The 15,438-nt window shown below is 42.0% G+C and overlaps 1 long non-coding RNA gene and 1 pseudogene across 1 annotated transcript; both read right to left on the reverse strand.

The window, feature by feature from the left end:
• Positions 1–15,438, reverse strand: part of LOC133040288 (phosphatidylinositol N-acetylglucosaminyltransferase subunit P-like) — a 47,912-nt pseudogene that overhangs the window by 31,034 nt on the left and 1,440 nt on the right.
• LOC133041263 (uncharacterized) lies at positions 1,518–15,130 on the reverse strand. Its single transcript, XR_009689202.1, has 3 exons — positions 14,757–15,130; positions 14,051–14,131; positions 1,518–3,978 (listed from the first exon to the last, which is right to left on the reverse strand). It is a non-coding gene; the product is annotated as an uncharacterized LOC133041263 (long non-coding RNA).

Consider the following 15,438-nt stretch of genomic DNA (forward strand, 5'->3'; position numbering starts at 1 on the left):
ATGGAACATGTATCTCTCTAAATAAACCTGCTTTCACTTTACTATGGTTCGCTCTTGAACTTTTTGTGTGTGAAGCCAAGGATCCACACCTGGCAGCCTATTTCAGAGACTTGCCTGAGACCTAGGATGTGGCCATCTTCTCCCATTGTATCCTTCTTAGTGAAACAAACTAAAAACAGGAGCTGCATCTGAAGTTATCAAGGTTACTATGAGGAATCAAAGGAGGACCTAAGAGGAACTAAAGAACTTCTTGATAAAAGAGAAAGATGAGAGTGAAAAAGCTGGGTTAAAACTCAACATTCAAAAAGTGAAGATTGTGGCATCTGGTCCCATCATTTCATGGCAAATAGATGGGGGGAAGAAATGGAAACAGTGACTTTATTTTCTTGCTCCAAAATCACTGCAGGCGATGATTGCAGCCATGAAATTTAAAAATGCTTCCTCCTTTAAAGAAAAGCCATAACAAACCTAGACAGCATATTAAAAAGCAGAGACATTACTTTGGCAACAAAGGTCTGTCTAGTCAAAGCTATGGTTTGTCCAGTAGTCATGTACAGATGTGAGAGTTGGACCATAAGGAAGGCTGAGCATGGAAGAATTGATGCTTTTGAACTGCGGTGATGGAGAAGACTCTTGAGAGTTCCTTGCACTTCAAGGAAATCAAACTAGACAATTCTAAAGTAAATTAACCCTGAGTATTCATTGGAGGGGTTGATGCTAAAACTCCAATACTTTGGCCACATGATGCAAAGAGCCGACTCATTGGAAGAGACCCTGATGTTGGGAAAGATCGAAGGCAGGAGGAGAAGGGGACAACAGAGGATGAGATAGTTGGATGGCATCACTGATTCAGTGGACATGAGTTTGAGTAAACTCTGGGAGATAGAGAAGGACAGAGAAGCCTGGCTCACTGCAGTCCATGAGGTCACACAGAGTCAGACATGACTGAGTGACTGAAGAACAATGAGGAAGCAACCAGAAAAATCCACCAGATAGAATCTTCAACAGTGCTTCAGTGTTTTAATGATTGGGGGAATGAGAGGCTGTACTAGTTTAGCAGATGGAGAGAATTGTGTGCCTCTTGTTTTGATCCTAGTTTGAATAAACTAATTGTAGAAGGGCAGGAAATTTTGAATATGGACTGAATATTCAATATTAGAGAATATGAAATTATTAACTGGGACAAAAATGTTGGGTTTTTTAAAAGAAAACACCCATATATTTTTAGAGACAGGTACTGAAGTTTTTAAGGGTGAAATGGCATGATATCTGGAATTTACTTTAAAATATTTTAGAAAAAAGAGAAGAAATAGATGAGAAAAATGAGGAATACATTTATTCTGAATCTGGCTAATGGATATGAGTGTTTATTCTTTTTTATCCTTGAAAGTGCTCCTAATATTCAACAAACTGAAAAATCATTAAGGAAAACCACTGAACTCTCCCAACAGGAACATGTTATTACTGAGCCAAACTTGAGTTTGCTTACCCAAATGAGCAAAGCCAATCTACTGACATAGGGTTGTTAAGTACAACATTTATTTGCAGGATGCCAAGCAGGAGAATGGGCAACTAATGCTTAGAGGACCTGAACTCCTCAGTGGCTTTCAGGCACAGGTTTTTAAAGACTAAAATTAAGAGTAAGGCTCTTAAGCACGTGATTAGCTCATGGATTCTTCTGATTGGTTGGGTGTTAAGCAATAAAGTGATATCTGGCATCTTGATCATCATTCTTCTGGCTCCAACTTGTTTGGGTCATCTTGGCTGAGGTCAACAGGTTTCATCATGTGGTACTGGTTCTGTAAAACAACTCAAAGATATATTGCATCAGATTGTTATCTATATGCCTCGAGGAAGAACTAGAAGTCTTGTTGACTCTGTTTCATGGTTAAAATTTTCTGCTTGTTTGCTTTTCCTTTATTTCTACATTTACTCATTTCTGTAATCATCAACTTCTTGAGTCTGCTCTTTAGAACTCTGGGAAGACCTAAAAATCTCATGTTTTTTCTACAAACAACAAGTAGGGACAAGAGAGGATTGTACCCAGCAAGGTCCTAAAGGGTCCTGCTCAGTTTCAGGTCCCTCTGCTCCTTGATACTCCTCAATCCAGAGGGGAACAGGGGCGACGACCACTCTGGCTACTTCCTGCTGAACAAGGGCGATGTTGATTCTCCAGGATTAGAGGAGCAAAAGTCTTGGACCTTCTTCTCAAAGAATTCTCAAGTCCCAGGCCTAGAGTCAGCATTTTGCACCATGAAAACATGATCTCTCTCTTTGACCACTTTGTCATACCATCTGAACAAATATTTGAAAATTAATAAACCTATTACAAAGAGGATGATGATCAATGGAACTTTGTAACAGTACTCAAAAGAGTCCCCCTATTCCAGATGGCAACCAGGAAAATAAGTTTTGGTGTGTATCCTCTTTATGTACATCCTATAACTAGGTAGCCTTTTGAATTATTCTGTTTGTTCAGATTTCAACTTCTCCAGAGGTATTGATGTATGTGCAGCATGTGGTATGAGCCACTGCACATACTTTTTCTTGTTTTGCCAATAGGAAATCACAGGCTATTCTATTATCTAGGACCACATGAGTTCAAAGATATCTGTTGGGCTGCAATACTTTAAGCTGTGTCCTCAGCAATTTGGCAGATTTCCCAATTGTGGTAGCTAGATTATGAATCATATCTCTATTGATGTAAACTCTGGCAGTTGGTGTGAGGCCAAAAATACTTTGTCCTATATTGTCCTAGTAGCCTGATGATACCTCTCTTCTAAGACGCATGTTTGAGTTAGAGAGGGAAGTAATGCTCTTAAGGCTGTGCCCAGAAAAGGGCACAGAACGTCCCAGTAGGCATGACCCTTCCATTTGCCAGCTGTCTAAACAGCGATGTGCCCACCCCCGTGAAGGTGAATCACTCCCTGTGCCACAGACAAAGATATATCCTTGAGGGGAGCAAGTTATACCTCCCAGAGTAGTGTCATTGATTCTTTCATTTTTGGGGAGTTCAGAGATTATGTTATCAAGCCAGGGGTGAGAGCCACTGCAAGCCTTCCATAGTCCATTTACGTGATACCCAACTTGTTTGGCTCTCTGACACAAATTAGTGTCATTTTTAGACTTTACACATTTGTCAATTGTACATTTCAGGGGATTTTGTTCATCACATTTTTTCAGAATAAATTTGAGGGACCGAGGGGGACCAGTAGTAACTTTTCCTCCAATGGAAATTATCTCAGACAGGTTGAAACAAGGGACTGGAATATTGTGATGTTCCTTGGTTAGTTGAACTTGCCATGTGACACCTAAAGGAGGATGATTATAGAAGGTAATGGGGTCCGGAACAGTATCAAAATCTGTTATGGGAACCACCAATTCATGGTTGGTTTGAGGTCTCAAATGACACTTCACACAATCATTTAAATTCCCACCTCTGTCTATGTTCAGAGATAACCTATTTTCCTTCCATGAAGTGGCAGACACCAGTGGAATGAGACAGTAAAGAAAAGCAAGAGCCATCATTATTGTTGGGGCCAACAGCTTGTATGGGAAAATAGCACTGGTGCTCAACTTTGGTACTAATCCTATTATCACAAGGCTTAAACTAAAATAAAGGAAGGTTTAAGTATCTTCTATTATCAATATCACAACAAATTACAGATTTGCTTGACTATGATATAATCACAGGTAAAATGATTAGATGAAGTGGCAAACAAAAGGATAAAAGCAAGTAATAAACCAGAAAAATGCTCCAGTCAATTATAAATGTTATGATGGATGGCCACTATCATTCACTAGTTATCTAAGATACTTTCTCTGTTTTTAAATGAAGCCCTAGTCCAGACTTGCAGCAAGGAGTACTGGCTTCAGTCAGCTTTTTCGTTGTCTTTTCTGCAACTTCTGAGGGCTATGAATCTGTGGCTGGGCCAGAAGCCAGTTTCACCCGTATGCAATGGATCCACGGTTTGATTCCTGTCAATTTAATAGAAGAGTGGGTTAGTAGTAGAACGTAAGTCCTCACCCACCAGGGCTGAATTTGGTTATTGGGTATACATCTTTCCACATTATTAGGAGCACTCAGTCTCCAGGTCTAAAATGCTAGAGGGGGACATCTGTGGGAAACATCACTTTACTAGTAGCAAATTTAGGAATAACATTTAAAACTAACCCCAGCATATGCACATATCTTACAGTGTCTAGTTCTTTTACCTTTTGATCACATGTCTGATCATATAACCGCTCAGAATAGAGCATATAGTATTTTGTAAGGACTCAACTGGAGTCTACTTCTAGGACCCACTCTAATTCTAAGCAATGCAAGCAGTAACACTCTTTCCCAGGTTAAGTTAATTCTTGACAGATTTTAGCTATATTCCTCTTTAAAGTATGTTTCTAGTTGATTGTAGCCTCCAAAATACATGCAAATTCCATTTATTCCACATTTTTTAGATACCTACTGAATCACATTAGCAATTAAGCTACCTCTATTATTACTCTGAACTAATTGAGCTCGGTAACCCAAATCTAGGAATTATCTCATAGAGCAAGACCTTTACTACTTCTGAAACTTTTTCAATCCAGCAAGAGAATGATTCTAAGCAGACTGTAAAGGTGTTTGCCATCACTAGTCAGTAAAGTTTCCTTTTACTTTAGGCATGATTGTAAAGTCTACTTGCCAATCTTTCTCAAGCACTCCCCTCTAGCTTGGACTCTGTGCAAGACGGGGGAGATCTCATCTTGAAATTATTTTTAGCGCAAAGCATACACTTTTGTAATAATCTTTGAATTGCCTTTGCATATTTGGTCTTTTAATGTAGTCCTGTATCGACTGGATGCCTATAATGGGTGCTCATGTATATTGCTCCAATTACTTTCTCCATTAGATAGTCATGAATTAAAACCACTCCTTGGTCATTTATCATTTGATCCCAAATGGGTAAGGTCATATCACCATTCTCATGATATTTCGATGTTCTCAGGTGAGTGTGTAAGTGTGTTAGCTGCTTGGTTGTGTCCGACTCTTTGTTGACCCCATGGACTGTAGCCCACTAGGCTTCTCTGTCCATGGAATTCTCCAGGCAAGAATGTTGGAGTGGGTAGCCATTCCTTTCTCCAGGGGATCTTCCTGACCCAGGGATCAAACCTGGGTCTTCCTCATTTCAGGCAGATTATTTACTGTCTGAGCCACCAGCGTATGTGGGGCTAAATAAACAGGGCTATAACCAAAGGCACTTTGTCCTGAAGGCTGTTCTAGCAGTTTGGTCAGCTGTGTTGTTCCTTTTCAAAACAAAATGGTCAGATCTCGGATGTCTTGGGCAATGTGCAAATTGCTACCTCCTTTGGCTTGAGCACTGTGTCTAGCAGCTTCAAAACTTCTTTGGTGTGTTTGATTTCTTTTCTTTCAGAAGTGAGCAGTCTATCTTTCCCAATTACCCTATGTATGTTTACAACTGAAAAGGCATATTTCGAGTCAGTATAGATGTTGACTTTTTTACCTTCATTGAGATGTAAAGGTCAAGTAAGGGCAATAATTTTAGCTTTGGGGGCAAAGATACATGATGACACAGCCTCCACTCCTAGGACCTCCTGCAAGGTTACCACTGCATATCTGGTCCTTCAGCTTTGGTGGTCTATGAGGTTACTTCCATCTGGGAACATCTCCAGGTTTAGATCTCCAAAGGGAATTAGAATCAGATCCAAGCACCTGCTCAGTGATATGCCAATAATCATTCATGTACCTCTGGAACACCCAAAGGGGTTGGGAGCAGGGTGGCTAGGTTCAAGGAGGACATAGTCTTGGGGTCACATTAGAATTATCAAGTAAAATTACCTGATATCCTCCCAAGTGATCTAAAGTGAGACAATATTCACTCTTTTGTTCCAACAGTGACAACACGCAGTGGGATGTACCCACCATGGTTGGCTGTCCTGGAGTGAATTCCTCTGCTTCTTGCAACAAATCCAGAGTAGCAGCTATGACTCTCAAACACATCTGGATTATACTGTCCAAAGCCTTTGTGAAATAGGATACTGGGAGTTTCATCGACTGTGGGTCATTACCTCCAGTCTCACTGTGCTGTACTTAGTCGCTCAGTCATGTCTGAGTCTTTGTGACCCCATGAACTATAGCCCACCAGGCTCCTCTGCCCATTGGGCTTCTCCAGGCAAGAATACTGGAGTGGGTCACCATGCCCTCCTCCAGGGAATCTTCCCAACCCAGGGATCGAAACCAGGTCTCCTGCATTGAAGGTGAATTCTTTACCATCTAAGCCACCAGGGAAGCCTAAGAATACTGGAGTGGGTAGCCTAGCCCTTCTCCAGGGGATCTTCTGGACCCAGGATTTGAACCAGGGTCTCCTGCATTGCTGAGCTACCAGGGAAGCCCCTCCAGTCTCACTACCTGTCTTTTATGTTTAAAAAGATCAAATGACTTTTTCAAACCTGGCAAACACAGAACAGAAGCAGTCAGTAGTTTCTTTCTTCATTGTTAGGAAAGTCTCTTGACATTCTCCAGTTCCCACTACGGCATTATTGGCAGTCTTTTTTAGGGCCTCATACAACTGTTTAACTATTAGCTTAAGCTGGGGATCTTGGGGATCCAAGTGCAGCAGAATCCCGCCATTGCAGGAACCAATGCAGCTGCCTTTGGTGGTGGCCACTGCACCCTGGCTACTGTCTCCTGGCAGTCCTGGAGCCTATTCCTTTGACCTTTTCTCAGTTTGGATCCCAGATATTTCGCTGATGTTTGGGAAATTCGGGCCTTTTTCCAAGAGATTTTATAGACTCATTTGGCCAGACGGTTCAAAATAGTCCCAGTGTTTTCACTTGTGTTCTTTGTATTGAGAGCTGTGGAGGATCATTCACATATATGAGCAGAGCTCCTTCCTGTAGCTGGAGCTCCCTCATATCTTTAGCTAGCACTTTCCTGAACACTGTGAAGGTGTTTTAAGTCCTTGCAATACTGTCTAGCAGTATTGCTGCTTGCTTTGGTTTCTAGATCTTTCCAACAAATACAAATAGCTCTTGGGATTCAGGACTCAAAATAACACAGAAAAAGACCTCTGCTAAGCCTAATGAAAGTTTCCAGGTAAGAGGATTAGCAGAATATAGGGATTTGGGACCACAGGGTGAATATCTTTCACTATCTGATTTATGGTTCTTCTGTCCTGAACAAACCAGTAGTCCTCAGTGCCAGGCTTCTTAAAGGCAGGCTGGGAGTATTATATAGTGACTGAGGGAGTCCAATAAGCAAGTATTTCAAAATGCCAATCCAGCCTTGGTCTGGATCCCTGTTTTGCTTGCTCCTTTAAGGGATATTGCCTTAAGCTCAGAGCCTAAGCGTCCCGCTTCAGCTTCACCTTAACTGCTACGGCCATCCAGACTCTTCCTGTCCACCTATCAGTCCATGCTGCCAGGCTTCCCTGCTGTAAGGTGTCTTCAGGGACACTGGTGGTGACTCCTCCATCCCCTGATGGGAGGGCTGGCTGCAAGGCACAAGTTTGTTCCAGTGGTACCTTTATATCTAGTATTTCAGGAGTGAAAGTCACTTTAGCATTCAATTTAGTTAAAAAATCTTGCCCCAGCAATGCAACTGGGCACTCTGGCACGTACAAAAAAAAAAAAAAAAAAAAAGGCTGTGTTTTAGATTAGGAGCCTCAACCTGACAGCCTAGGGATTGCAAAAACAGTTTTTGGAGAGGCCGTCTAGATACTCCTCTTGCCAAGATGTGTTTTTTTTTGGGGGGGGGTTAACTCTTTGGGTCCAACTCCTTGCGAATCCAGTGTTCAAAACTGAGCAAGTGGCTCCAGTACCAGTCAGAAAGACAATCTACTTCCCACAAAAGGGTTACCCAGGGCTCCTGGTGGGAGACTATTTCCCCAAGCAGAGTCCCCTCAGAGAATCCTCTGTCACTCTCTCGTCTCCAGCATGAACAATGCTTTCTCCTCCTCTTCCAGTTTCTTTTGTAAGCTGAGGCAGACTTTCTTTCCGTTGCCTTCTTGTCTTACAATAGGGACTGCTGCCGACCCACTTTTACATGTCCCATTGGTGGGCTTTTTTCTGTGGGCCACCCTTCACTCTCTTGGTTCCCTGGGTCTTACTCTCCGCTCAGATTTTTGTCTCCCCTTTCTCCACTGAGTGTCACTGCCAAAAGGGACTTTTGCTGCTTCATTTCATGAGTCTCTTTTCCACCTTGTATTCCCTCCCTACTATGAAACACTGAAAGCAGTTTCTACCAAATAAGATAACAACAAGCCAAAAAGTCCTTATGTCTTCTGCAACTGGGGCACTCTAAGTCACAAAGTCCAATTAACTAATTTGAAATTCTCTGGATTATCTGGGTCCACATCTGCACATTGGCGTTATACCCTGTACATTCTTTTCCAAAACCTCAGGGATTTTCCTGTGGCTGTTTGCACACTCCTTCCCTTATGAAAGCTCCAGTGTTGGTTCTCCCTTTTGGAGCCCTACCATAATGCACTCCTTGTAACACTCAATTCCAATTTTATCTCCTAGGTCACTCTCCTCCCAGTCTGGATCTATGATGGGAATTGCTTTTGCTGCTGGTGCTGGGATGGGTTTGCCATGGGCAGCAACATGCATTCTCCCTGCCTCTTCTCTAGCCTTTTCTATTGGGTTCACAAAAAGTTTGTTCAGGGTTTTCCATAATATTGTACAGAAAAACACGTATGAATTTTTTAGTCAATGCAATATTTCCATCCTCTTCTCTTCCTCAGCCAATAGAGTGGTTAGCAAACTTTGATATCAGCCCAATTGGGGTTGGCAAAGATGAAAGAGAATGAATTTTCCATCCTGGTAGTGTCATCCCAGTAGGTTGGCATATTATTTTTGCAGTTCAACATGTCTGAGGTTGAAAAGGGAGAATGGATCCACATGAATCCTGCTGGATGATCTTGGGCATTTATTCCTCCAGTGTGAATCTGCCTCAGTGGGAATCACCCTGAATGAACATTAGTGGTTCCCTGACCAAAATGGAAGCTCTGTCAGGTATGAGAGGGAGACAACCCCTCCTTCCTCAGCTCTTGCCAGAGCAGGTGAGAATGAATTGGCTACTGTGGGATCTATGGCTCCAGCCCCTGCTTCCACATTTTGCCTATCATTCAGAGGCAGTTGTGATGGATATCTAGGAGCATTTATTTGTTGAATTAATTCCCCGTCTCTTGATTCCTGAGAATAGGGCAAACCTTTTAAAATCTCTTTATTGGAGGAAATTTCTTTCTCTATCATAACTCCATGCATGCTACATTTTTCTCTGGATAGGCTCACTTTGAATCAATAGCATAAAGGCTGTACATAAGAAGCATCCTCCCATTTTCCTCCCCTCTCATAAAATAGTTTTGGTTCAAAGACAGTGTTATAATTTAGAGAGCCATTAGGGAGCAGTGTTGTCCAGATCTTAAGATGTCCTGAGGCTAAACAGTGTTACAATAGAATACCATTTTTTTCTCATTTTCCGAGGTGCTTAACTAAAAATTTCCCAATTCTGCAAAATATACCCTAAGGGGCTACAAGATGGAGCAGAGCTCTGATACCCATCTTTGTTGCTCACAGCTGGTACTATCAAACATCCAGGGAGCGAGCAAGCTCATAAACACAAGGCATCCCTCAGGGTTACAGATTCCTTAGTCCAGTACAGACAGTCCCCCAAATCAATATCCCACCACAGTCAGAGCCAAGTGGCTAAATGAATACCCTGGTGTCATCACACATGAGCCCTTCTACTAAGCAGAAGTGTCTCAAGTAAATACCTTGTTTCCTGCACCATGAAAGCACCAAGGGCCATTGACCCCCCAATTGGTGGCAGATGCTCTGGGTTGTCCCTGAGACAAAGGTATTCAGGAAGCTGCTGGACAGAATCTTAGAGCCCTCTCTTGCCAGGAGCCAATGTGTCACAAAGACACCCAGTTGGGGTGGTGGTCCTTTCATGGTCACCAAAATTGTTACATAATTGAACTTAGGTTCACTTGTAGCAAATTCAGTCTATTGACACCACGTTTTGGTGAAGGAAAAGTACAGTGTTAATTTTCAGGGCACCAAGCAAGGAGTTCAGGTCCTTTGAGCATTAGCTACCTATTCTCCTTGCTTGGTGCCCTGCAAATAAATGCTGTACTTTCCTTTATCATGACCCACTGTCAGTAGATTGGCTGCTATGCATCAGGTGAGTAAAATCCAGTTCAATTCAGCAACAAGACTGCTCTATATGTCCTACAAATAGTATTAAAGCAAACTACCAAAGAAAACTGGAAATCAGGGCAAAATTGTACATATAAATGCTGACAAAATTAAAGCACGAAGAAGGTAACACTGACCAATAAAGCATAATTCAGGTCAAGAGAATGAAATGAAGCAAAGAAAAATTTTCAGCTATGGTAATACACAAATATAAATATCTTTGTACCCCAAACAACATAGCTAAGTCAAAACCAAGAAAAGACAAAAGGCTGAGATAAAAGTAGAATTTAACAGAAAACTGTGAAGAATAAAATCAAAACACAAGTAAGCATTTTCCCTAAAGAGAAGAAATTACAGTGTACAAAATTAAGCATGGAAAAGGACCCAATGTGAGGATATTGAAAGATAAATTTGCAAATGCATGGCAATAAATAAAAAACAAATGAAATAAATGATATTGTGGCAAAACTTTAAAATAATCAATTAGTGATCCAAAAGGTAAAAACAAACACATAATCCTCATCAGATGAATATAAAAAAAAATCAATGAAATGTTCAAGATTTAAAAAAGGTTCCATGTGCAGAACAGTCCATTTAACAATACAGAATACACAATTGTCATTAAAGAGTTGTAAACTGCAAAAAAGCTAAAACAGGAAAGTACTTCACAGAAGAGAGAATAACAAATTCTAAACCACCACAAAAATCATTCATGTTTCTTATAATAAAAGTTTGTGTAAATCGATACACTAAATTTAAAAAAAGGAGAATTGAAAGCAATGAGTACTAAACAGATAAGTTGCCCAAGCCCAAAAGTTAAGGGTATAATGTAAAAAAATGGGATCACTATTACCTATCTGAAGTTGGAATAGTTATGACTTTTTAGGAACTTGGAACACCTAATAAAGTCAGAAATAATACATATACCCTCCCCTTGAAAAGTTACACCAGAAGTGAAACCACCAGGACTTAACAATATTTTCAGTCCTGGGTTTTTCACGACAAAGACTCAGAAAATAATGCCCTTTAATAAGAAAAGGATTGAGCCAAAGAAGCTCAATGCCCACTGTGGAATCAGAGTGGCTACTAGACACCACACCAGAGACACAATGTACTGGTTAGGGATGTCCCAGGTGCATTAGAGGAAAAAACAATCTGCAGGTAATGTGGCTGGTATGAGCCCATTTTTGTAAATAGATATAAAACCATAGAAATTAGAATAGACAGTAAATAGATTAAAATATGCTCAATTTTATTAGTCAGGGGAATGCTGACAAAACTGGTTCCTTGGTCGGAGAAAACTGATGATGGCCAGTGCTGGGCCAAATATCCCTCCTCTCCACCTTCAAAGGAGCTGCAGGAACTTTTAGACTTTTCAGGTAATTAAATGTGAAAAGTATACAGTAATGCCAAACTCTGGGTGGTCACAAAGAATGGGGTTGGAATATGATCTGTTCTGTCTCTAGCTAAAAGGAAGTCCACGAAACTGCCAGCAAACTTGGGGGCTGGGGGTGGGGGGAGAGCACACGAAGAACAGGCTGCCCATTCGGAAAAGTTAATTCAGCATAGAGGAAATGCAAGTGATAACAAATATGAAATGAGGGCAGTCACAAGCCAAGAAAAGGCAAATCAAAGCTGTTTTCCATCCCTGATTAAGGGGAAATTGGTTTATGGTGGTGCAGTCTCCCAGAAAGGCCAGGTGAGTCTGGAATTGAAGACTGCAAAACAGAGCCAAATTCAATCTACAATTCGATCTGTTTATTGTACACAATCACGCAGGCACCGTAAGTTAGTCATGTAAGTGGGAAAGAGTGGCGGCCCTCCCACTCCATCCCAGGAAATGAGTCTCAGGTCTAGTGTGAGCAGGAAGTCACAGAACCTCCACCTGCATGGGCTCAGTCCCCAAACAAGAGCCTTCTAGCTGCTCAGTTCAGTGGTCTCATTTTAAGAAGTAATAGGGAGTACCAGTTACGCCCCAAGGGGTCTTGTCTCATCAGTTGCTCCTGTTCCAGTGAAGTCAAACCTTGGCCCTTAGCAAACAAATTCCTTACCCATATTAACACTTATTACGTCACATTTAAATATTCACATTCTAACATCAGATGTTTAACAGCAGTCTTCGTGGAGGCTCACATTGGCCACTGTGACTCCATTTTGAACTACTTAACATAGCGTATTGTCACATAAGATGAGTAGGAATCAAATGATTAAATGTCACATTGAAACAGTCATGCATCCCCCCACCCCGCCCTGTATCTTTGGGGTGTATATTGCTAAATGTTTCTAGTCTTTCTTGTTTCCTTTCTCCACAGTTCACCCTTCTGTTGTATATTGTTAGAGCAAGTTCCTTAGAACATAAATCAGCACTCATTACTGCACGGATTAGAAGCTTCTTGAGTCTTTCTGTGCTAAACCCCTTTTGATGGCACTCCAAGACTGATCTGAACCTTGCCACGTTTGCCCCAGACTCGGTGTTTAAACCTCACTGTCCACATTGATTTAGGGGTTCTGAACCCAGAGTGGATTGAATTTTAAGGTGTCTAGGATCTCCGGTCAAGGCTATGGTTTTTCCAGTGGTCGTGTATGGATGTGAGACTTGGACTGTGAAGAAAGCTGAGCACCGAAAAATTGATGCTTTTGAACTGTGGTGTTGGAGAAGACTCTTGAGAGTCCCTTGGACTGCAAGGAGATCCAACCAGTCCATCCTAAAGGAGATCAGCCCTGGGTGTTCATTGGACGGACTGATGCTGAAGCTGAAACTCCAATACTTTGGCCACCTCATGTGAAGAGTTTACTCATTGGAAAAGACCCTGATGCTGGGAGGGATTGGGGGCAAGAGGAGAAGGGGACGACAGGGGATGAGATGGCTGGATGGCATCACTGACTCGATGGGCATGAGTTTGAGTAAACTCCGGGAGTTGGTGATGGACAGGGAGGCCTGGCGTGCTGTGATTCATGGGGTCGCAAAGAGTCAGACACAACTGAGCGACTGAACTGAACTGAACTGAACTGAACTGAGGATCTCTGGCAGGAAAGACTGGAATTTTCATTCATATATGAGTGGATTTTTAGCATGATACAGTTATCAAAATAATAATTTGAGATACAGAATATGTGAGCTTCTTAACCTATTATTTAACAAGATTGGCAGATCTAAACTATTTTTGAATTTTGGCAAAGTATAAGACTGTGTTTCATAATACCCACAAAACTGTAACATGAAATGAAAAAAGCTATGATTTCTAGTGGTGACAAAGGCATGGTTCTTTTAATAATATCAGACCACCAGAGCTCCAGGTTAAGGATCCCCACCCTACACTCATTCTTCATCAGTCCAAAAGGTCAGTTTCCCTGATTCACTAAAATATGTGTGCTCCCACGCCCCTCCACTTCTCCATTTACCAAGACACTCAACTATCAAGTCTAAGCTGCTACTAAAGAAAAAACCACAAGCCCAAAATGGCATCACTCATGCTAAAGCCCAGACACCAATCCTAGATGCCACACTTGACTTACTTGCAGCTTCCACCTTTCCCAGAAATGTAATCTTGGCCAACCGGATTGGAATTTTCTGATTGGCACCAAGGAGATAATCTGTCCTGTGGGCCTTCTCCATAGCCTGCACCCAGAGGAAGAAGCTGTCTACATGATGAAACTGCCATTCTTTTCCCTCAAAAGATGTCCTGGCCTAAAACTAATCTTTTCTTTCCCTAATGGCTCTCTGCCCCACCCTTCTTCTTATCAAAACCCTTCCATTTGTGGAATGTCTGGGAGCACCCTTCTAGTTGCTAGAGGGGATGCTCCCCGATTTGACCTTCAAATTGGCTGAATTATGTTTTTTACCACTGCTCACCCACAGAGGTCCTTGTCCTGGAAGGAGGATGAGTTCTCTGCAGAGCAGAACTTGGTCTCCTGTGCAGCTGTGTCTCAGGGCCTAGAATACAAGCAAAGCACATGACATATTAATAGAATTCAAAGTTTAAGGTTTAGTATGTAGTAAAGCAACCCATTTTGTACTCGAGGAAGAAAAGAAGTTACTTTTCTAGTTATGTGTTTGCTTAAATTTATATGATCATTAACAGTAAACGTTATTCTTATTGTTAGAAAAAGAATTTAATCAATCTTCTAACAAAGAAGGAAATGTAGAAAAAGTGACTACTTCCAAATCTATCCACAGTCAGAAATACTCTGAAGAAATAGATTGAGGATAAAATTCAGCCCTCACGTTGAGGGAATAGAGGAGATAGAATCAAAAGTCTGGGTCCCCTAAGCTCCAAAGCTCTCACTTATACCATTGCCTCCAAATATACCATCAATTTCACCTCCCAACCATGTTTTTAAAGCAAATACTTTAGTCCTAAATACTTTAGTCCTCCATCATTTCCTCCTGGTCTTCATTTTCTCCTCTTGGGACACTACTATTTTAATATCCCCAATTTCAGAGTAATGGAGGCCTAGGAAGGTGCCTTTCTCATGAGCCAGTGAGAGACAGAGCAGGTCGTAAAGCTAGGGGGCCAGTTCAGCACCCACCCCCTGCCCCGCACTTCTACCAGCCTTACCTGGAGAGGAGCTCCAGCCCTAGAACATAGCCCTGAGCAGAGTGAGGGAGCAGGCTGGAGGGCTGACCCAGTCTTTTGTTGGCTCCTCCCGCCCCTTGCAGAGTTTGCAAATTTCTAGGACCAATCCCTTTTCAATCCCACCCCTTTGCTGCCTCTCAGGATATCTCATGCAGCCCAGAAGTCACTGCTGATTTCCAATCCATAACCACAGAGTTCCATCTCCAGCTCTGATTCTCAGGCACCTCTGTGCTCCACCCCTACACCACTGCCAGGATTCCAGCATCTCAAGGAGATAAAGGCCACCACTCATTGCTAAGTTATTCACCCATGACCCCAGGAGTCAACCTTGACTTCCCTCTTTTCTTCAATCTCCACGTTTAATCATTCCCACCCCCGTGGAATGTCTGCTGCTTTTTCTCTCCATGGCTCTGTAATCACACTGAACTCTATGCAGCCTTCCTGGGACAGAGCCTTCCCCATCCTCTGCTTCAGTTCCTCTCTGAAGCACCTAGACAACAGTATTTGCTGCACATTTCCTGAGCTGTTTCACAGACGCTAAAACCTCTGCCAAACAGAAGAGATTAACTACTTGATGACCATGAGCACATAGCCCCCAGATCCACTGGAGCCTGAGGATTGATAAAGTGACACTGTCCTGTTATCTCACCATCAATCAACCAGA

This window comes from Dama dama, chromosome 20 (genome assembly GCF_033118175.1).
Source record: "Dama dama isolate Ldn47 chromosome 20, ASM3311817v1, whole genome shotgun sequence".
Taxonomy (NCBI): Eukaryota; Metazoa; Chordata; class Mammalia; order Artiodactyla; family Cervidae; genus Dama; species Dama dama.